The sequence below is a fragment of the Pogona vitticeps genome, chromosome 4, assembly GCF_051106095.1.
Source record: "Pogona vitticeps strain Pit_001003342236 chromosome 4, PviZW2.1, whole genome shotgun sequence".
In the NCBI taxonomy this organism is placed as follows: domain Eukaryota; kingdom Metazoa; phylum Chordata; class Lepidosauria; order Squamata; family Agamidae; genus Pogona; species Pogona vitticeps.
In genome coordinates this window covers 185,668,251-185,690,139 of record NC_135786.1, presented here as the reverse complement: position 1 = coordinate 185,690,139, position 21,889 = coordinate 185,668,251, and the positions used below count along the sequence as shown (strand labels likewise).

At 39.8% G+C, this 21,889-nt stretch overlaps 1 long non-coding RNA gene across 1 annotated transcript; it reads left to right on the top strand.

Annotated features, from left to right (window-relative positions):
- Positions 1 to 10,115: 10,115 nt before the first annotated feature.
- On the top strand, positions 10,116 to 20,753 carry LOC140706912 (uncharacterized). The gene is made up of 3 exons (XR_012086839.2): positions 10,116 to 13,893; positions 14,684 to 17,117; positions 19,953 to 20,753. It is a non-coding gene; the product is annotated as an uncharacterized LOC140706912 (long non-coding RNA).
- The last annotated feature ends 1,136 nt before the right edge of the window (positions 20,754 to 21,889 follow it).

Sequence of the window (21,889 nt, the reverse complement as noted above, 5' to 3'; positions counted from 1 at the left end):
CAATGTACTTCAATTCAAGCATGGAAAAAAATGAGGAGATGGCATGTGTGTCCTGCTAAGTTTGTTGTCTACCTGCTTACTGTTGATGGGCAGCTTCAGGGTTCCTGGTCTTCCTCTTCTTATGGTTCTTTATATTTAAACCAGACATGGACTAGACATCTTCAAAAGGAGGTTATCTTCTGGCACCCTTCTAAAGGGAACACCGTCCCCCATAAAAGAGGACACATGGCCAATCTAGCCTTATACTCTGAACTGGTGCTGCTATGATGCAGCCTGAGGCAGTTGTCCCAAGCAGCAGAATTAGGGAGCAGCAAGTTCACATCATCTCTCACTTGTGGAGTCATACATGGATGCAATGTCCTTGTTACAAGGGCTGCTCCCTCATCTGTCCCCTCTCTTGCGTGGGTCTGGATCTTCCTTAATGCTGTCACCTTTTCTATAAGGAAGGAAACACTTGAGAAAATAAATCAAAATGAGGAAAGATGGGAGACTCATCAGCATTTAAAGGAAAACTTACAGGAATGTATTTGCAACATATACCCAACTCTTAATTTCTCTGTAAGGGGTGCTGAGAAATATTTCTACACTTGCATGGGTCTGCTGCAATCTCATCATTTCTGTCAAAGGCATTTATGCCAAAACCTGAGTCTCTGCATAACATGCGAAATGCTGGCTGAGATGTTGTTGATAATGAATGATCTTTGTTGCTCTTGAGTTTATTAGGTCCATTTTCTTTAAAAAATCCTCAGTACATCATATAACAACTTAAAAGTTAAAAATGAAAAGAGTAAGATATAGTCACATCTTCATAAATGTTGATTTGATGTGTTTTCATAGGAAATATGTTTGTGTTAGATTGCAGCTTGAATGAGAGCTATTGCATTAGTCACTTTTTCAGAACTCTGGTGTTTTCCTCAGCCTCCCTCACAATTTAATATGTTTAGAGGTGCTGTACTATCCTTAATTTAACCACTCATATCAGAGACTAGCTATGGCTATAGCTACCTTATAATCAGCCGAAGGAAAGTACCTTTGTGTGTACTCACAGGTGTCCATTTTTGGATAAATACACTTATCCAGCTGAGTTTTGGCAATGGGGAGGGGAAAAAAGGATCTCAAATTGAACTAAACTGTAGAAAGTTCTGGTTGAAATCAAGTCTTACTGTTGTTTGATCCTAAGTACAAATGGCAGTTAATCTCCCTGGTCTTAACTTGAAAACTGACTGTATCATTATTATGAAGAGCAGATTTTGAATATCATGAAAAGGCAACCAAGTGTTATCTGATCAAGGAGGCCATGCCCTTAGGGTGGGTGGAAGAAAGGTGTTGGAGGAGAGACTCCATCTGGCACATTGTGCTTCATAGATGAGCTTGCTGCCTTCAGTTGCAATGGAGGTTGCTATACCAGTGTTGGAGTTAGATTCATTTTCCCACTCTGCTGGCTTTCATATATGGAAATGGGGTGGGGGGCATATTAGGTGTTGCTGTTGTTGTCTCAAACAACAAAGTGTCTTGCATCAGCCCTGCTTACCCACCAGGCATTTGCCATCCAGGTCATCATCTACTGGTAGCAAAATCCGCAATGTAATTTTGCGTTTTGTGAAGTGCTTATTTCTTTCTGTCCAGTCAGCATCTGTGGAAGTTCCTGGGTTCTAGTCATATGAAAGTATTTTCCCCCTCTTTATTTTCATTGCACCATGAACAGTGTCTGACATCTCTAACATGCTTCTCTACTTTTTAAAACTAAAGTCTTAAACTTCGCAACTTTTCCTAATGGTATGTCAATCCTGCCTCTTCATAATCTTCACAAGAGTCTTTTGGCACAAATGTTATTGCACATACACTTTTGTGGATTCCAGACTGCTTCATCAGATGCCTAGCGACAATGCCTCTGAAGCATCTGGCTGCAGTCCATGAAGGCTTATGTCAGATAAAACTTGTTAGTCTGTAAGGTCTCACAGGAGACTGTTGGTTTTGCTTCAGAAGACAGCAACACTCCCTCTTGAAACTTTTGAAAATTCTAGTTACTCTTAAGCTGTAACATTCTTCCAGTTTGCAGCTTTGAAGCTTTTCCTGTTCTGCTCTGGATGTTGTGTGGAATTTTTGCTGGATATCCTTCTTCTTGGTTCTGTTTCCCGTCTACCCCCATCTTTTGGCTGTTTATTGAAGGCAGTTCATTCTTCACTGGAAACAAGATACAAACATGACTTCCATTATGCTTCTTCTTCCTTTCACTCCTACAGAGATCTTTTCAAGGGTGATATGGAAGACATGATTTAATTTTGATTCAACATAGCATGAATTTTATGACCCTGTCTTCCCTGGTGTTGGCTTGTTGTTATTGTTGTTTTACCCCTCTGGGACTAAAAGACTAGTATTTAACTGGGGGCAGTGCTTAAAAATTTTCACTCTTCTTAGCTCTGGCTAGACTCTGACTGAAAGCATCCTAAAGATTCTTCAGCAAACCACTTGCTCATAAACCGGTGAACACACCAATGAGGATTTTTTAAAAATACATCTATTATTTCCTCCTTATTAGGGACAAACATGCCAAAGATAGCAGCTGAGTAATGCTACAGAGCATCATGTGTGACTTCATATAGTCTGATTATATTTGTAAGTTCCAGTCCAAAAGAATTTTTCTCTGTTCACACCAATGTAATTTCTCACCAGATTGTCTAGATGTCATATTTTAGGCTGGAGTTGCAAATTATTTTCACTTACCAACATCTGGAGTGGTTTTGGGCTCAAAGGTATTGCTATTCCACTGAAAAAGGAGTTTGCCCTAATGTTCTACACTGATATATGAATATAGATCTCTCACCAGAAAATTTGTATCAGGGAGCTGCCTGTACAGTAGCAATGCAAACCTCTATTGGAAGGCACCTAGCATTTTCAGAGTAGAAATATTTATTGGTACCATAGGAGGGTGAGATTGGTTCTTGCTCTGTCCTCCTTACCCCATCTTCTGGAAGCTGCTCAGATTACTTCAGGGTTGTTATTTATATAACAAAAAGGCTGCAAATTAACTTCAGGTGCTTAGGTAAGTCACCCCTCCTTTGGCTGTTTGTATGTATGCATTCTACTTGTCTGAGAAATCATCATGCAAAGGAAGAAGGTAGAGATGAATGGACTATCCCTGCCTGTTCCTTGACTGTCACTCTTGCTATCACAACTGAGAGACAAGCACCTGTAGCACTGAGGATTTCTTAACTCATGGAGCTTCTCCAGGCAATTTAGAATCCCCAAAAATTGGAGCAAAATCCTCATAGAAGACAGTGGGCATAGTAATGGGGCCAATGGTTGTCAGCTAGGCATGCTTGCCTTTACTCTCTTCTCCCACATATAGATTCTTACTTCCAAAACAGATATGAAATGAAATAGATTGGCATAATCACTATGAAACTGTTGTCTATAAGAGGAATGCTTCCAAACTGTGGGGTTATGCATATGCCATAGTGCATTTCATGGTCCTCAACAACCTTTTTTTTTGATGGTCTGGCCTAGTTTCTATGGAGGATTCATTGCTTAGTTACACTGCTTCTATCTCTTTTACAGATAGGAAGAAATCAGGAAGAGACTTAAATTCTGTCTCACAATCTCTACATCTGTGAGAAATGAGCATAAAAGGGAAGGGATGGGTGAATGCATAAAATGAGGGTGGATGAAGACTGTGGTTTCAGTGGGGATTTCCATCAAACCGACAGAAGGTGCACAGCTCATGCAGAATTTATACATACCAGACAAGACATGCAATCCCTAGTATTGACCTAAGGGTCCAAAGAACTGGGTGTGACTGTGAGAAACAGGCTGTGGCAGATGTGCTGGTTACTCAGCATATGGAATGGCAAAAGGGGTGGCTGGGAGAAAAAAGGGTTTTGCTTGTTGGTATGTTACACTAAATTCTAAATAATTATAACTAAAGTATGGTATTTATTTCCACCTCATATCCAAAAGGATCTGTGAGGTGAGGTAACATCACTTCATAAATGAAACATTGAAAACTGTAATAAAATAGCAACTTAATCACGGTGCAGAGCTGCATAAAGACAGACAGCTTAGAAACGGCTAGTGGTCTGCCATTCCAAATGCCCTCTGAAATAGCAGTACATATTATAACTTATTGCCATCAGAACTTGGTTAGAGAATGAGGCAGGTATCTGTTCTGCAATCAAAGTGCCACCATTGAGAAAGCTCTGCCTCTCACCAGCGACCAGTTGTGCACATCCATATTTTAAGCTGAAGTCTTATTTATGACTATTAATAGAAAATGGTTACAATTTACTAATTGTAGCTAATATAATAGATTGCCCTTAGTATTCTATTCTTCTGTTGCTCAGCTAAGTCAAAAGATGTGTGACTAAACAACTAGATGCTACTTTTATCTTTACTCCCTGTTTGATTCCCACCACTTCCCGGTGCCCCGAATTACTGTAATCAATCACCCTAGAGTGATCCCACTGAATCAATGAGGATTTTGTGAGGCCATTCTCCTATAAGTTCCACAGATCCAAACAGTCCTAGTCTAACTGTGACTTACTTTAGCATTTATTTATTTATTTATTTATTTATTTATTTATTTATTTATTTATTTATTTATTTATTTATTTATTTATTTATTTATTTATTTATTTATTTATTTATTTATTTATTTATTTAAAAAATTACACAGATTTTCTCTTTTAAAAAGGACCCAAGGTGGCTTACATCATGTAAAGACAATATTAGGCAAAAGCAATAAGCGGCAAGTCTACAAACACTGAAAAGGATCAAATAATACCACGCTAAAAGATGGTAAACAAAGGAACACCAAACACACATTCAAAGCAATATGGTACAACCATCCACTTCAAACTCCACTCGAGCAGCCAGCCACTCAGGGAAAGCTTGCCTGAAGAGAAAGGTCTTCACCTGCTTGTGGGAGGACAGCAAAGATGGCAAAGTAAGCACATGTCGGCAGACAAGTTCATGTTCAGTAGTAAGGAAGGATTTGGGGACAAGTGGAAGATCAACCAACCAATAAGATTAGGATGAACCAGTATTCTATCCCTTCGAGTTTGGTTGGCTGCTGGTATACGGGCCACCCACTGCCTGTCGTGGCCAAGTGCAGGTCTCCCCGTAAGCTGTTTCCTTTCATGGAAACAAGACAGACAAGGCCAACAAGGAGACCCTTGTGTCTGTCCCTGCCATACAAACACTACCTACCCAGCCTTGTTTTTCTGCAAACCTAGAAAAAAAACTTTCTTTTATACCTTCCTAGTCTTGGTGTGTGGGCAGGGAGAAAATTCACCTGTAGTCATACATGGTGGGGCTAAAACCTCAGGAGCCGCAAAAAGAAAGAAGAGGAAAAAGAGGTGGTGGCAATAAAGAGACATGCAAGGATGATGGCGCTAGTGAGAGCTGAGGCAAGCATACATGTGGCAGGCAGGGCTCAGAACGGGTAACTCTTCTCCTGCCTAAAGTGGTAGAAAACTTTTGACACAACATTGTTTATGAAATAACTTAGGGGGGAACTAATTTTTAGTCTTTCATTATCAAATGTTAGTACTCCATTACTAAGAATGCCATGATTTATGACCCTTCTACACACAAATTCGCTCCTGATTTCCAGGGATGGGGAAGTGGTATCAAGGGAGGGGTAAGGGGAGACAGGTATCTAGTTGTCTCGTGCGCTCCCAGAGGCATCTGGTGGGGCCACTGTGAGATACAGGAAGCTGGACTAGATGGGCCCCTTGGCCTGATCCGGCAGGGCTCGTCTTCTGTTCTTAATACGTGATGCTTCTCATGTTGCTGGAATGCAGCTCCCACCATTTCTTACTGTCTGCTGTGCTGCCTATGAATGTCATTGTGGTGTAGCAGAGAAAGCATCAGAATAGGATTCAAGAGATGGGGGTTCAAGTCCCCCACAGCTATGGATACTCAAATGGGTGTGCATGGCAATGGTGAACCACTTCTTAAACATCTTCTTGTTGTTATGTGCTATGAAGTTGTAACTAACTTATAGTGATCCTGCTATAGGTAGGTAAAATACTTAAGGAATGGTTTTACCACTTCCACAGAGAGTTGCCATGGCTGATCGAGGATTCAAACTCAGGTCTCCTGTTCTCAGTCCAGTCCAGTTCATTGACACCCAACACTGTAATGTTTATATGCTCCATTCCTTGCTTTATGATTCCTGGTTTACCTTCATACATACCTCTCACATTTCATATTCCAATTGTATGTTTTATGCAGCATCAGACTTTCCTTTCACTTCTGTGCATGTCAGCACTAGACCTCTTTTTTGCTTTGATCTACTTCAGGGGTTGCCAAATTGGCTTCCTGATGGCACTGCTGTCAGTTTATGTTATTAATTTAACTTGTTAACAGGTTTCCCTGTGCATATCATAGCAGTGAGGCAGAGAACTTTGAGGTGGATTCATGCTACATACAAGAATGTTAAAACACTTTTTAGAAATTCCACGCTTGCTTGCTTGCTTGCTTAATTAATTAATTAATTAATTAATTAATTTCTATACCACCCATCTAAAAGGGACGTGGTGGTGCTGCAGGCTAAACCGCAGAAGCCTGTGCTGCAGGGTCAGAAGACCAAGCAGTTGTAAGATCGAATCCACGCGACGGAGTGAGCTCCCGTCACTTGTCCCAGCTCCCGCCAACCTAGCGGTTCGAAAGCATACAAATGCAAGTAGATAAATAGGGACCACTTCGGTGGGAAGGTAACAGCGTTCCGTGTCTAAGTTGCACTGGCCATGTGACCACGGAATATTGTCTTTGGACAAAACGCTGGCTCTATGGCTTGGAAACGGGGATGAGCACCGCCCCCTAGAGTCGAACACGACTGGACAAAAATTGTCAAGGGGAACCTTTACCTTTTATACCACCCATCTGGCAGCCAAGGACACTCTGGGCAGTTTACAACAACTAAACAATAACAATAACCTAATCACAAAGAACTTAACATGTCCATAAAAATATAATGGTGCAAAACAAAAATACCATAAAATACAACGGAAAATATAATAAAATAAACTTGGGTCCATGAGCATATATTTTCATATAGCCTTTCTTGAATGATAGCTATATGAATGAACAGAACATGAAAAGGACAACCATCAAACTGTTTATTCAGGACAATTCAGCAGTGCACCCATTGGAATCTAAAGTCTTTTTCTCCTTTTCCATTACATTCTGTATGTATTGTTTGGCCTTCTTTCAACAGTGCTTTAAAGAACTCTTTGTTTGGATTTGGATTGGCAGACCATCATTAATTTTCATTGCCCTCTACGGTATAATGTTATTCCCCTTATCTCCTCTTTCTTCTTTCCTTTGACTCAGCCTTTGAACATTAATCTGCTTTCCAGTGGTGGCTGTAGCCATCCTCATGTCTGATCTCTATGTTTGCATGGCTTAAGCCTAAATTGGATTGCAAATTTCTTCCAAGAGAACAGTGACTGGGATATGTGGAAAACAAAAACAAAAATGTTTCATGGGATCTTTGTTTAAGAAATGTTGAGATCTGGGACAAAAAAAATGAATCACAGGATCTTTGATCTGGGTTTCAATGTACGTCTGCAGAAATCTACACAGTCACCGTGATCCATAGGGCATGATGTATAATGATATTCCTTCTCACTGAATTTTTGTGTTGGAAAGTGCTGCAATTCAGTTCAATTGTGCAAGAATCTATCCCAGTTTTATTGAGGAATGTCAGGTATTGAACATGGGACCTTTTGCATTTGAAAAAGACCTTGGCATTTAAATCAAATGCACCCAAACTCAAGTCCATGGTTTAGGACAATAAAAATAGTTGTTTTACCCACCCCCAATAATCTAGAGAGCTTGTGTGGTGTAGTAGTTAGAATGCTGGGCTGGGGCTTATAAGTTCTGGGTTCAAGTCCCCACTGAGCCATGCAATTCACTGGGGTGATCTCGGGTCAGTCTTTTCTTGTCCACCTGCGATACCTCTCATGTTTACTGTAAAGATAAAAGGAAGAGGAGGAAATCCACCTGTGTTACATAAATACGTTCTCCTATGACACAAAAATATTTTGAGGGACTTCTGAGGTTCAGCTTGCTGTACAGTGCATTACTTTTGATGATGTGTTTAGGTCATGAAATGTGGATGACAAGACCGCTGTTATGTGGTACCAGTAATAGTAGCCTAAGTTTAGTAGGCAAACTGTCAGCATGGGCTTAAATAGCCCAAAATACTCTCACACTCCTTGATGCTGTATTGGGACAATGTGATTGCACCAATAATGTGAAACATCAGTCTTATCTATGCAGGAAACAGTATCCTGGCTGTTGGTACTGAGAGTTTGAAGTTTGAAGCCTAGAAGATTAAACCCAGCTGGTTGATCATGATCCAAGTGTGGTCAATTTCTCCATGTCATTAGCTTGAATGGGACCAAGGGGACCATCTGCCTGGGAATTAGAAGATTGAACAAATGGGCCCCCACCATAAGTCTTGTGCTTTCCATTTGTACAGTCAGTACCAATACTAGCTCAGGACTCAAACACTGATGAGGAAGGGATTGTTCCTATTACTCTGTAAAATGTTCACTTTGTGAGAACCAACAATTGGACCACAACTCCCACTATTTCCCAATGAGAGGATTCTGAGAGTTCTAGTCCAAAACAGTAACATTTTCCTGTTCTGGTGACTGACATAATAACTCTTAAGCCAGCAGATTTGCTGTATCTATAATGGGAGCTTGTGTGCAAATGAAAAAAAATACCTGGAAAACGTAGGAAGAATTAGAGGCATCCTAGCTGTGAAACAGATTAGAGATGGCAGGATGTACTGCAGCATGTCTGTCACGGTGCACAGTATTGCTGTGCCATCAGAAAGGACTCAAAATATATTTTATCTTCTCTCTGATGTTGCTGTTATGTGCTGTCAGGTTTCCTCTGGGTGTGCTGCCTTTTTTTGTGAAAGATCTTCTGCTGGTATGTATGGAACTAGAATGGGAGGGGTTTAACTCTGAGTAGGTCGAGTTTACCAGAATTTAAATTATCATCTTGCATGCTAATTAAATTATCATGCATAATTTAATTTAATTATCATGCATGAGATAGGCACGAACTATCAGTTCAGTGGTTCATGCCAGTTTGTCGTTTGGAAGAACAGGTGTTCGGTGACTCCTAGCCTTGCCTCCTCCAGCAGGTGCCCACTCAGGGGCAGCACCCCGGCTTCTCTGTCCCCCTCCTACAGGCGCTGCTTCTGAGTGGACGCCTGCTGGAGGAGGCAGGGCTGGGAAGAACTGAACATCTGTTTGTCTGAAAGACAAACTGGCATAAATTGCTGAACTGGCAGTTGGTACCCATCTCTATCTAAAACCCTATTTTTAATTGAGGTTATTACAATGTTACTTTAAAATATAAAATAATTCCAGTATTTACTTTTTTTAAAAAAATTGCAAAATTAGATTTAGGATGTGATCAGATGATACTTTGTCCTGCCGGTTCCATAGCTATCACCAGTTACTGGATTATTGTAAAGTGTGCTACAAAACCTTTGAACTATGTAATATGGGAATTAGAGATGTGGAGTCTCAAGCTCCAGGTCCATTACCATCAGAAGGACCTAAACATTAAATCAAGTCAACACTCCATGGCAACATGTTCAGGTTCAATGCCAGGTACAAGTTCAGATAGTAGAAGCCGAGAGGACAAAGAGGCAGCCGCTACAAAAACCAGAAAACGTGTTCAAAGTGATGAAAATGATAAAGAACGACTTGCCGCACCAATCCGGATGTCTGCCCATGGAATCAAAGACTGTGTGAGGACAGCAGAGTGCCTGTGGGCTTTGCAGCTAGGGATGAAGAAGATGTCATTTAACTCTTGTAACACCATCAGTGAGTTGATTTAGGTAACTGTTCTTATATAGCGAAATAGCCCAACAATTACATTCTGGAAATACAAAGGCAACGTATGTTGTCTCCTTTGTTTCAACAACATTAATTTTAAAAAATGGTAAGAATTTTTTCTCAGGTTTAGCTAAATCAATGGGGGGAGTTGAACCCCCTTATATACAGGCATGAGTGTCACCTTTCACTATTTATTTATTTATTTTATTTATTTTATTTATTTTATTTATATCCCACCTATCTAGTCAGCTCAGGACCACTCTAGGCGGCTAACAAGCAAAGAATAATAAAAGTAAACATATATAAAACAACATAAATAATAAAAACTTTGCAAAAGTAGAAAAGAGTGGAAAGGAGAAGGAAAGGAACGTCAGGAATTGTTTGGCGGGAAGGCCTGCCGGAACATCCATGTCTTCAATTGATTTTTGAAGATACCCAGCGAGGGAGCTCTGCGAATCCCAGGCGATAGATTGTTCCAGAGACGAGGAGCCACCGCCGAGAAGGCCCGATTTCTTGTCTTCTCCTTCCGGGCCTCCCTCGGCGTTAGGCTCCTCAGCCTCACCTCCTGGCTCGCACGAGTGACACGGGTAGATCTTGGTGGAATCTACTGCTGCTGTCCAATTGTTGCATGCAGTCACTTCTCTTCTGCTGATGTCAGTGTTAATTCTGAAGATGCATCTAAGGGTGTGATCATATGGGCATATCGCTCGCATTTTGGACCACTTGTGGCACCATCCAGTACGAACTATATCCCTGTGATCACACCACATATGGGCAATAGTGCTCCCGTCCTTTTTTGATCCAGCAGCAGGGCTACTGCTTTTTGGGGTTGGGCTGGAGTGATTCCATGATGGAGGGATAGGTTACTCCTGGAAAATCAACCATTTCTGATGTAATCACAAACACACCTTTTGCACTATGTGATTGCACCCTTAGTCTGGTGTCGCAGATCCGACCATTGTCAGTGACCCTCCTAGGAATTCAGACTCATAATGGAGTCTAGTGTTTTAGTGGCAGTGCTCTTACCTTCTCTAACCACTCAAATTCCCTCATGACATGAAAGTGTAATCCAAAAGCAGGTCTCTCTTTCCTCTGCTACCATCTTAATTCACACTCGGGTTCTGGAAAAACTCACTTTCCAGTAATCTACTTGTCACTCAGTGTTGTCCAGCTTTTTCGTATATTTCATTTCTTCTTCTTTTCTATTTTCTCCCCAGAATCCTTTTCAACTTTCAGAGCTGACTGGAGAAAAACTGTAGGAAAAAAAGATCACGTCATCAGTGCCAGCTGCTTTGTACACATTCTTTCAGAGCCAATAGTCTGTCATTAATTGAATAAATAAGAACCTTATCTCTTCATAAACATTTATGTAACCCTCTTCACCTGGAAGTATATGAGCCCCCAAAGGAAGGCCCTTTGTCCTTTGGATTACGATGTTAGAGAGAGACAAAATTCCTATTCTTTGATGGTTGTTGTGGGTTTTTCGGGTTCTTTGGCCATGTTCTGATGGTTATTCTTCCTGATGTTTCACCAGTCTCTGTGGCCGGCATCTTCAGAGGATTTTTTTGCTTCGTTCTTCTTTTCTGTTTTACGAAAGCTTCAGCTGGAGCCAATGCATATCACACAGAGATGGGTAAAATTACCATTTTGGACAACAGGTCTCCACATATGCCAGCCAATATGACCAGCGGTTAAAATATTCAGGGAGTTGTAATCCAAAATAGTAACTTTTCTCATCGGTTATGCAGATCCCAAGTACCATGATTTCCCTGCCTTCCCAAGAGCTCTTAAGCCACTGATTCTTGCAGCCTCCTTCATCCAACTGGAACCAGTCCTAATTTTTCAAGGAACTAGAGATGGCAAGTGTAGATGTTTGCATTTCTTTCCTTTTTTAACAAATGACTGTGTTGGACCCAGTTCGTAATTCCAAAGTATTTTTTTAACATATACATAAAGATATTCTTTAACTCTGACATCATCAGAAAATGAAATTGGTTAAGTATGTCTACTTCCTTAGCTCCCACTGTATCCATTTTTCTCTCTGTGGAGTTGCTTTGTTTTTCTTTCATGGTGTTGCTCCCACACAATGGGGCCAATTTTGTTTAAGACCAAAAAAACATAAACAGACAGAGATTTGGAGTTAGCACAAGGCCAGAGCTCAGAAGCTATCATCTTCCTCTTTGTCTTTTGCCTTTCCTTTTTGGAAAACAGGAGAAATGCAGGCTGATTTCTCTGGTCCAACCATGAAATATCTGACTTTACATAAAGTAACAAACTCTATGCTTTTTGAATCAACTGTACTAAATTCTCCCTTCTAGTCACACTAGATATCATCATATCATCACCATCATCTTAGAAATGCAGAGGTGGACAGCCCCTGTCAAGGAAGACCGGTGGGGAATCAAACTCCCAACCTCTGGCTCTGCAGTCAGAGACCTAAACTACTGAGCTATCCATCAGTTCAACAGAACTGATCTTCAGACAAAATGCACTAGTCCACTACTCTAGGGAAAGTTACCCAGATCAGGGAGACAAACATTACTATATACTGGGAATGGAAATTATTTAGGATTACACTATAAGAGTTGCAAGCTCCCCCCCCGCCCCAGTTTAAAATGTTATACATTTTGAAAGCAAGAAAAAGAAACAGGAAGATAGAAATATCATATTTTCCTTCTTCAGCCCAATTTGGGAGCATGAATTGGAAAAAGTTTGCTAGGCATTGTAAGCCAAGGCGATTTACCTCCCACAATGGAGAATGTAGGCTGATGAGTCACTCACAGGCACATAGGTATTTTATGCTCCTTTTCCTCATCCTTTAAAAAACAAAACCTGTTTATCCTGATGAAGGTTGGTTGGTTAGCTTAGAAAGTTGGGAACCTGACTACAGAGCCAGAAATTGGGAGGTTGATTCCCCACTGGGCTTCCTGGGAGAAGAGCCACCCTGTGTAACCTTGGGCAAGCTGCAACCCAAGAGAGACCTCCAGAATAATGGAATGTTAATCACTTCTGAGTACTGTATACCAAGAAAATTCTGGAAAAGGTCACCATAATTTGAAATTGACTTGATGGTTTGGTGAAAATTATTGGAGACCTCAAAAGCAAGCATGCTTTTGTTGAACAGTAGCGAATCCTAACAAAGTTATTGCCCTCCTATGGACTTTAGATTTATAGCTGTCATTTCTGGAATCTCCTTGACTGTTCTCTCTTTTTTTCTAATGATAGTATCATCCACTCTGTCAGACACACATGAAATCTTGGCTTTATTTTTTAAATTTCTCCTGCTTCTTGGCTTTACAGCATAGGAAATAGGTCACCGAATCTTCCCCCAAATAACAGAAAGTCCTCAGATAAAATCTGCAAGCCTTTAAGATGCCACAGACTTTCTGAATAAACACATACTCATCAAACAAGAAGTCACCTTATAGATTACAACTTGTTAAAAAAAATACTGAAAGCAAAGAGTAGACATACATGTGTGGTCCTTGCAGTAGAGGGACCTGAACAGTGGAGCCCTCCATGGATCTATATCAGGACAAGTGCCTTTCAACTGATTTGAAAAAGATCTGGAGTTAAGGGAGAACAGTGAAAGGGTGAAGTGTGCTAATGACTCCAAATTATTTGGGATTCTTAAAATAAAAATGGGAATTGAAGAGCTCTAAAAGAGCCATGCTGACTTGGATGGTGGTGTGCAAGATGTAATCTGACCCATGTCTTTCCCCATTTTAAACTCTGTTCTTTACCAATAATCCAGAAATCAAAGCATTTGAGGATTTTGGAAGCACCTCTAATGACTGAGGCCAGTATCATGTTGCTTACTTACTGCACACAGAATGATCCCTTCTGCGCATGATTCTTCTTCACTGCTTCTTCCATATGAGGGGAATCCACTGACCCCTTTTGGAAGATGAAACCCCCATGGCTTTCAATGGGGGATCTTCACCTTGTGCAACTGAACACTAAGCCAAAATGGCAAGGCCTTCAGCTCTGTATTTGTCAACAGGATTCTTCGGGCAATAAACAAGTAAGCATGACAACTGGTGCTGTTCTGATGAGTTTGAGTCTCACTGCACACATATTCCTCAAGATGAAAAGCTCCATTAGCACAGAGTATCTAACGGTACCCCAGCAAGGGAATCCTCACACTGTAGCAGTCCCAGCGGGAGAAGCAGCCCGAGGGCACAGCGTCCTGCTTATAAGGGCTGCCTGCCAACCTTTTACAAGAATGTGTGTCTCCCTACTTTCCCTTCACAATAAAATAATAATTTGGCAGAGCCAGGGAAGAAGATAGTAAATCAATACCAGATTGCAGACCTTGCTGAGAAACTCAACCTATTTGTCAAAAAGTGTCAGCTAACTATGTGAACTGAACCTGGGCAGAAGCTTCTGTAGTTGCTTTGCCTTAGGAAACAAGGAAAAAACATTTCAGGGACTAAGGAGCAATAATGCTGTTACTTATCCAAGTGATACAATCATACTAGTTTTACAAATAACAAGCTGTGCTAAGTAGGGTGGGAAGCAATGCCTATGAGAGGAACAACTGGAAACTAGATGTTTCAGTGGATAAATAACACCAGCAGTGGTTCTATGTAGGATTTTAATGCAAAGTCTGGAAGCATTATGGGTGGCATTTGCTTGGGATAGATAGCTTTGACAATGACCCAAGAGAAAAGAGGAGGGGAAACAAATTGAGCTTGCTTAGAACTCAACATAGGCAAAAAAGAGGGAGAGTTAAAATGGGGCATAATAAGTGGGTAGATGGATATCTCAAAGTATGTGTGATCTGACTCTATTGTTCATTATTTTTTATTCAGCTTCTCTCTTATATCCCACTGTTCCAAGGACTAGCAAGATTTAATTTTGGACTGCAAATTCCATCAACCCTAACCAACCATCACCCATGGAAAAGGATCATGGGAGCTACAGTCCAACCATATCTAAAAACCACAAACTGCTCAACCCTTTCCAGTTCCTTTAAACACAGGAACAGAGAATCTCTGTTGATGGATAACAGCTTCAGCAGCTCCACACCACCGGCCATGTGGATTGAAGCTTCTGAAAATTGAAGTCCAAAACATCTGGAAGGAGAAATGTTTTTCACTTTTGCTTTAGAAAACACAGAGCAACTTCAATGGAACTATCATTCTTCTCCTGTTTAAAAACTGACCAGGTCTAAGTCCATTTAATATTCAGGCCTAAATCCATTCAACCCTTGGTCCAAGGCTAACTGAAGTCACATTCTCTCAGGAGAATCAAATCGAAATAGTTTGGCTGAGTTAGTGATAGACTGCTATGTAGACAACACTTGTGTCATGAACTAGATGTTTACAGGCCATCTAATGACTACTAATTGTGAATTAATCTGGAATACTGTCTGTATAAATAGCAATTGGAAAAGTCCCCCAAGCAGTTTGTCCATATTCATCCTCTGATGCTAGCTGCCCAGACTTCACATCTGGGGGACAAACATTAAATGGAATGCATGACAAACTGTATCTCAAGATATTTCCTCAGATCTAAACATCTCTCCTGCTTTTTGTCATATTAAAGAAAAAAAGACACTAAGTTTTTGATGGTTGTATGCATCAAGACTGATAATCACATTCAGAAATGAAGCCATTTCAGAAATGTTGAAGTCTATGACTGCAAGACATTTATTGATGAGTACATTAATTAAACATCTTAACCAGATATCATTAGTTGTTAGTAGTAACAGCCACCATCATTTTTAAAAAATCTTTCTGAGATTTAAACTTGACTTGCACAGAAAAGGTTTAAAACACAGAACAAGCTGTCTTTACATTTTGTTCACCAGCAAGTTTTATTCATCTTACTTATTTTCTATGTAAGTTATGTTCTGAATTATTTCATAAGAATTTATGGAGGGAAAATCTGTATCATGAATAATACAGTGATTGAAATCCTGCTGTGCACCTCTGAGCAACCACTGAGGTTAATGGTATCACCACCAACAAATCTCCCCCAATTAAAGGTAATTTTGGGGTACACACAAACCCTTACACAATTCAACAGTCATATACACCCTGAAATCCCCAACGGAAGCCTTTAATCAGTGGTGACTTGCCACTGATTACAATGTCACCACTGTTGTGTATGCAGTGCTGCATGAACAGCATTTCAGCCATTATTTAAGAATTAAGATGAACGTTGAGACGTTATAACTTACACAAAATGGTTTCCAACTGTGATGGAGTAAACGTGTCTATCCAAATGTTTTTAAGTTCAAAACCTTACTATACGAGGTTAGAAAGAATTCCCTCTTATTAGGTGCGGGACTCAAATACCCGAGGGAAACCTCTCTTGTCGCAAATCTGCTCCTACCCTGAGATTGAGTGGTGTTTTCATTGTGGGGCCATGCCTGTGGAGTGCTTTCTCCAAGGAGGCCTCCTTGGCCTCCTTGGAGAAGATGTTTTTCAGTCCCCAACATTTGATGGTATGTGATTTTAGGGCTCGTGATAATTGATTGTTGCTCTGAGTTGTTCTTTGTAGGAGGTCTTGTTTTATATTATATACTAGCCAGAATCCTGTTGCTTTTCATGTACAGAGAAGCATGTGGTGGCTATTAATCAAATTAATCATTAAGAATAGGCAATAATGAAGTAACAAGAAATGAAATAACAAGAAATTTTAATTTTTACTAAAACTTTTTTGTTGAGATTAAATGATTAAAATAATAAATTTTTAAAAGGGCTCAAAAATGTTATTGAATTAGGAGTAGTGAATTGCTTTTAGTAAATTATTTCCAAGTTCTGAAAATTTTTACATACTCATTCTCAGATTAAATCCCAGATTAAATAGAATGTTCTTAGCAGATTGTGTAGAAGTGTACCAGTCATTTTAACAGCATCTATGTTTATCTTTGGAGTTCAATTTGATTCCGATCATCAAATTAATATGTAATATGAAATGAAAATGAGATATTAAAATATGCCTCAACAAGATGTAATAGCTTTGGTTTATTAAACAATAATCAACATTATCGTCATCATAATATGCCATCAAGTCAATTCTGGTTTATGGTGCCCCTTTTCAGGGTTTTCCAGGTAGAGAATACTCAGAAATGGATTACCATTCCCTTCTCCTGGGGGTGCATTGGGACTGTGCAGCTTGCCCAAGGCCACACAGGCTGGTTCTTCTCCTGGGATGTACAGTGGGGAATCAAACTCCCAATCTCTGGCTCCACAGTCAGATACCTAAAGCACTGAAATATCCAGCCTGCATCAAACAGTAAGTTATCCCATATTTCCCTCATTATATAAAAAAAGGAACTTGTCTTGAAGTTGGTAATATTGGGGGGTGGGGAGCAATATAAATTGATTAATCAAATTTAGGGTTCTATTCCTATTATCATTACCTAATCAAATTCCTGGATCAGTAACATGAAGTTAGAACCATCCAGAACCACTCAGAAAATACATCTAGAAACATCCCATACAAAGATGGGGTGGAAACAACCAGAAACGTAATCCTCTGTGGTGACATGGTTTTCTTACTACTCATTTCCCACTCATCCCTAACCAGAGTTATGTCAAGTTGAAACTACAATGAATCATAGATAAAGGATATGGACTTTTTTCTTTTCAGTTTCATTCCACTTGCATAGGATGATGTTTTATTTTTTCAAAACCAGTAAAGCTCACTGTGAGAAGATTTGGGTATCCTAAGCGTTAAGGAATGTTTTTGAGTGAAGCCAAGTTCTTCAAAATAATAATAATACAAAAAGGCTGTATACGACACTGGTAACTCTTTCTTTCCCTCACAGAGTAACATTTCACCTTATCTAAATGTTTTATGGCAAACATTTCCAAATGTTTGGAATAGCGTTTCTTCCATTTTGTCTTGATGGAACTTGGCTGCTCACTTCCAAGATCAGAAGTAGGACTGTGGCTGATATTTATCGCCTGGCTTTCACTTTTGATAAGAAATACTTTTCACATGCCACTTTTCCTTTTACAGAAGTGCCCTGTCTGGTGTTCAAATTATGTTTCCCAAGCTTGACTGTGCAGCTACAGTAATCGTTTCTGGCTTCTTGAAAAGTACTCTGGGTAGAATGGGCATTAAGGGAAATTGAGCAGTGACTTAGTATAAACTGCCTGCCTTTCATCAGCTAATGTCCTAGCTTTGGTTCTGTCACACATAAAGACATTTACCTAACAACTAGTCACCCAAATCTTGATGGAAAATAAAATGGAGCTTTACATACCCACTCTGTGGATTGCCCTTATCAAAATGTGTTAATTGGTTCAATTAACTTCCTCCTCAACCTTTCCAGCTTTCAGACCCTCTTGGCGGAAAAAAAAGGGGAGGGAGGTTGAAATCGTTCAAGCTGAGTATCTTCCAAGTTGAGGGTAAGCACTAGGCCACTTGTTTGGTTGCTTTGGGCTTTCTCGTTTCTCCAGGGAGATACTCACTTCTCTGAAACATGTATTGACAATCTCAAGATAACAGGTTTGACGGGGGAAAGGTTGCAGTAGTAGAGGCTGTTATCTGAATTTCCATTCCAGACATACGGACTTTGCTCTTCATGCATCATACACATACCTTGTTAAAGTTACTTTTTAAAAATGACAATACACAAAACTCCAACTGGGAATTTGGGAGATATAGCTCAAAATGTAACTTTTCCAAGCTCAGGTTACAGAACAACAATAAAACTGTGCCCCCAAGTCAATTATTTATGGTGACCCTTTCCAGAGTATTCTTCTGAATATTGCCTTCTTCTGGAGGGGGTCCCCTGGGACAGTGCTGATTGCTGAAGGCTACACCAGCTGTCTCTTCTCCCAGGAGGTACAGTGGGGAATCCAATTCCCAACCTCTGTCTTCAGAGCCAGATGCCTAAGTGGCTGAGCTATAAAGCCAACCTCAGGTTATTTATAAATAGAGATACCAATTAAATAAATACGCACACATATGCATGCATGAGCAGATGCGCGCGCGTGCGCACACACACACACACACACACACACACACACACACACACACACACACACACAAATACCTTGATAAACTATTTCTTTGCATTGGTTCATTCATTGATTAACATCACAACTCATGGACAAAGGTGGAGATATCTGTCAGTTTCACTTTTTCTTATATTTATATTTAAACACACACACACAACTGCAATTCATTTCCATACCATATACTGTAAATTGAAAATAGTGACTTTTTGTAAATTCTTCAAAAATGGACTAAATAAAAGTCTCCCTGAATTGAACTGGCCTATTGCAGCATGGAGGGAAAATATTTTACTTGCCCAATGTACAGCATATTGGTGTTGATTGAAAATTCTCTCATAAAAAGAAAAGCAAAGGGAAGGGAAGACCAAGAGGCAGCAACTCTAATTCAGCACTAACATGGCTGAGCATGTATCTACGCAAACCCAGACTTTTGAAAGTTAAATGCCTAAGTCACAAGTCGTGGATGGATGAATCTTTTAGCCTTTATTTCTCTCACAATTTAAAACAAACAAGCAAGTAAAACCCTAACCTCCTGTTCTTTTCATCTTAAATATGAAGGAACTGACAAATTTTGATAAATTCTCATTAAATGTAAACTGATATGAAATCCTCATCTATATTTATTCGTCATTATGGTAAAGCAAAGCAAAAGCAAAGCGTGCTGCTTATATACCGCCCCATAGCACTTCAAGCACTCTCTGGGCAGTTTACAAGTTAATTATGCAGGCTACACATTGCCCCCCCCCAGCAAGCTGCGTACTCATTTTATCGACCTTGGAAGGATAGAAGGCTGAGTCAACCTTGAGCCGGCTACCTGGGATTGAACCCCAGGTCGTGAGCAGAGTTTTGGCTGCAGTACAGCGGTATAACCACTGCGCCACACAAGTCTTCTTGTGGCGCAGTCTTGATACAGCGTCAAGACTGGCAAAAGTCTTTAAATTCTACTAACCTTACCTGTGTTGACTTGTTACTATTGTGACTTGTGGGAAAATATTTGGCTTCAATAGGGAAAACAGATGCCTTTTCATTGTCACATATTACAATGGGAAAATTCAACCTAAAAACAAAACACAAGTGAATCATAATTCTCTCTTCCCCACAGAGTTGTCTTTGGAGATGGTCGGCAGAATATGTACAATCTCAGAAGGCACTCAGCACTGGAATCTAGCTGCAGACACCAGTTGGCAGGTTTCCTCTGAGGAGCACATTTTTTAATCAGATGTGAAGCTCTTCTGTCTATGCACAGCTTCTCCAAACGTCAGTAAAACTCATTCTGATCTATTGTGCCTCTCACTAAATTTATTGAAGTTTTTCCCCTTATACTCTCACCTTCAGTCGGCACCAGAGAAACCAATGTTTAAAGGAGGTGAAGTATAAAAGCTGAAGAAGGAGCTGTGGTAGGTGAAGAATTCTGAAGAAAGCATTGTAAGGAGTATGGTCTGTCTGTGAAGAGAAGAAATCTTGCCCATTTCTCATCTCTTATTCAGGCAAGCAGGCAAAGACCTTTCTCTTCAGTCAAGCCTTCTCACAGTAAATAGCTATCTGTATGTGATTTTTTGATAGATTGTGATGCGTTACTACTTTGATTGGATTTTAACAGTACTTGTGTTTTCCATTCCTGTGCTTTCCATTTCTCAGAGTGACATTAAAATATATATATTTGTATTTATCTTTGACTTAATAATAAACAAGTCTTAATATTGCTTGTTAATTATGTAAGATGCCTCTTTACTCATTGTTCATAGTTTTAAATGTTGTCTTTTAATGGTGTTAACCACTGTTGTATACTCATTGTTTTCAACTTTAAACACTCTCTTTCATTGTTGTAAGCCACCTTGGGTCCTTTTCAAGGAGAAAGGGGTGTGCGTGTAAAAATATTTTAAATAATAAAAAATAAATAAAATAAGGTTGTGTGTTTTGACACGACAAGAAAGCCTGTCAAGAATTCTCTAGCTCCTGCAAGGGTTGTTGTCTCCAGTTCATGGATGAGACAACAAATGGTGGTTGTTTCCTGCATTTTATGTCAAACTTGTGCTTTCCCTCTAATGGCAAACATGCACGTGGCAAGTGCAAAGGGTGGATAAAGAACTGCTGCCGCATTATTAATCCATGCAAGGGAAAAAAAACATGCTGCATTTTTCCAATATTATACTTTTTTTAAAAAATGCATGAAAATCAGCCTTATGAAAAGTTGTGAAACCAAAAGACACTTCTCACCATTTTGTGATAAGGAAAAAAAATGCTCACAGTTTGAAAAAGGTCAGGATTTGCATCCACAGTATGTAATTAATTTGAAGATGAATTATTACATCAATGCAGTACCTCATATCCATTCTGAATGAGTTGGCACATGCACTCAGTTTAGACAGTGCTGCTTTGCATGCAGTATATTTGGTGCCTTCGGCATAAGGAATATACTTAACAAAATACATTTACAAAAGCATAAGCAAATGAGCTTCCCTCTTTTGCACAATACTTTTCTCATGTAATGTATGCAGCATTGTCCAGATGACAGGGGTTTTCCCTCCATGTTTGGAGGAAGACGTGCTCTGAAAGTCAAGATAATGCCAGAGCTACCACATCACTCAATGCCCTTGTCCTGCCTGAGCAATTTTGCAATATATACATGTTGTAATTCCATTTATCAAGTACCTGCTGGGGTATTTTGTGATTTCTTCAGGTGTTCCTTTGTGTAAAATGTTTATGTGTTCCATGGACAAACACCATTCATATGTTCTCCAGCATGGAAATCAGCAACCAACTGCAATGGATACATAAGCATTATAGTGAACCACATTCCACACAATTTGAAAAAAACAGATCTAGCTCTTCTTTAAAAAGTGCTTTCTTCCTATGAGAGTTCTTGCGCAGGTCTAAGAAGTCATATTGCTAGATCACTGGGTGATTTGCAGTGGATCAGGAAGGATTTCTGAATCTCAGTTACTTAGCAATAGTAATAGCAATAAAACCACTCCTTTCCTGCCCCGCTTGATGTTTATAAAATGAAGATAGCTTTGAGGTGACCTAGAATTTATATTT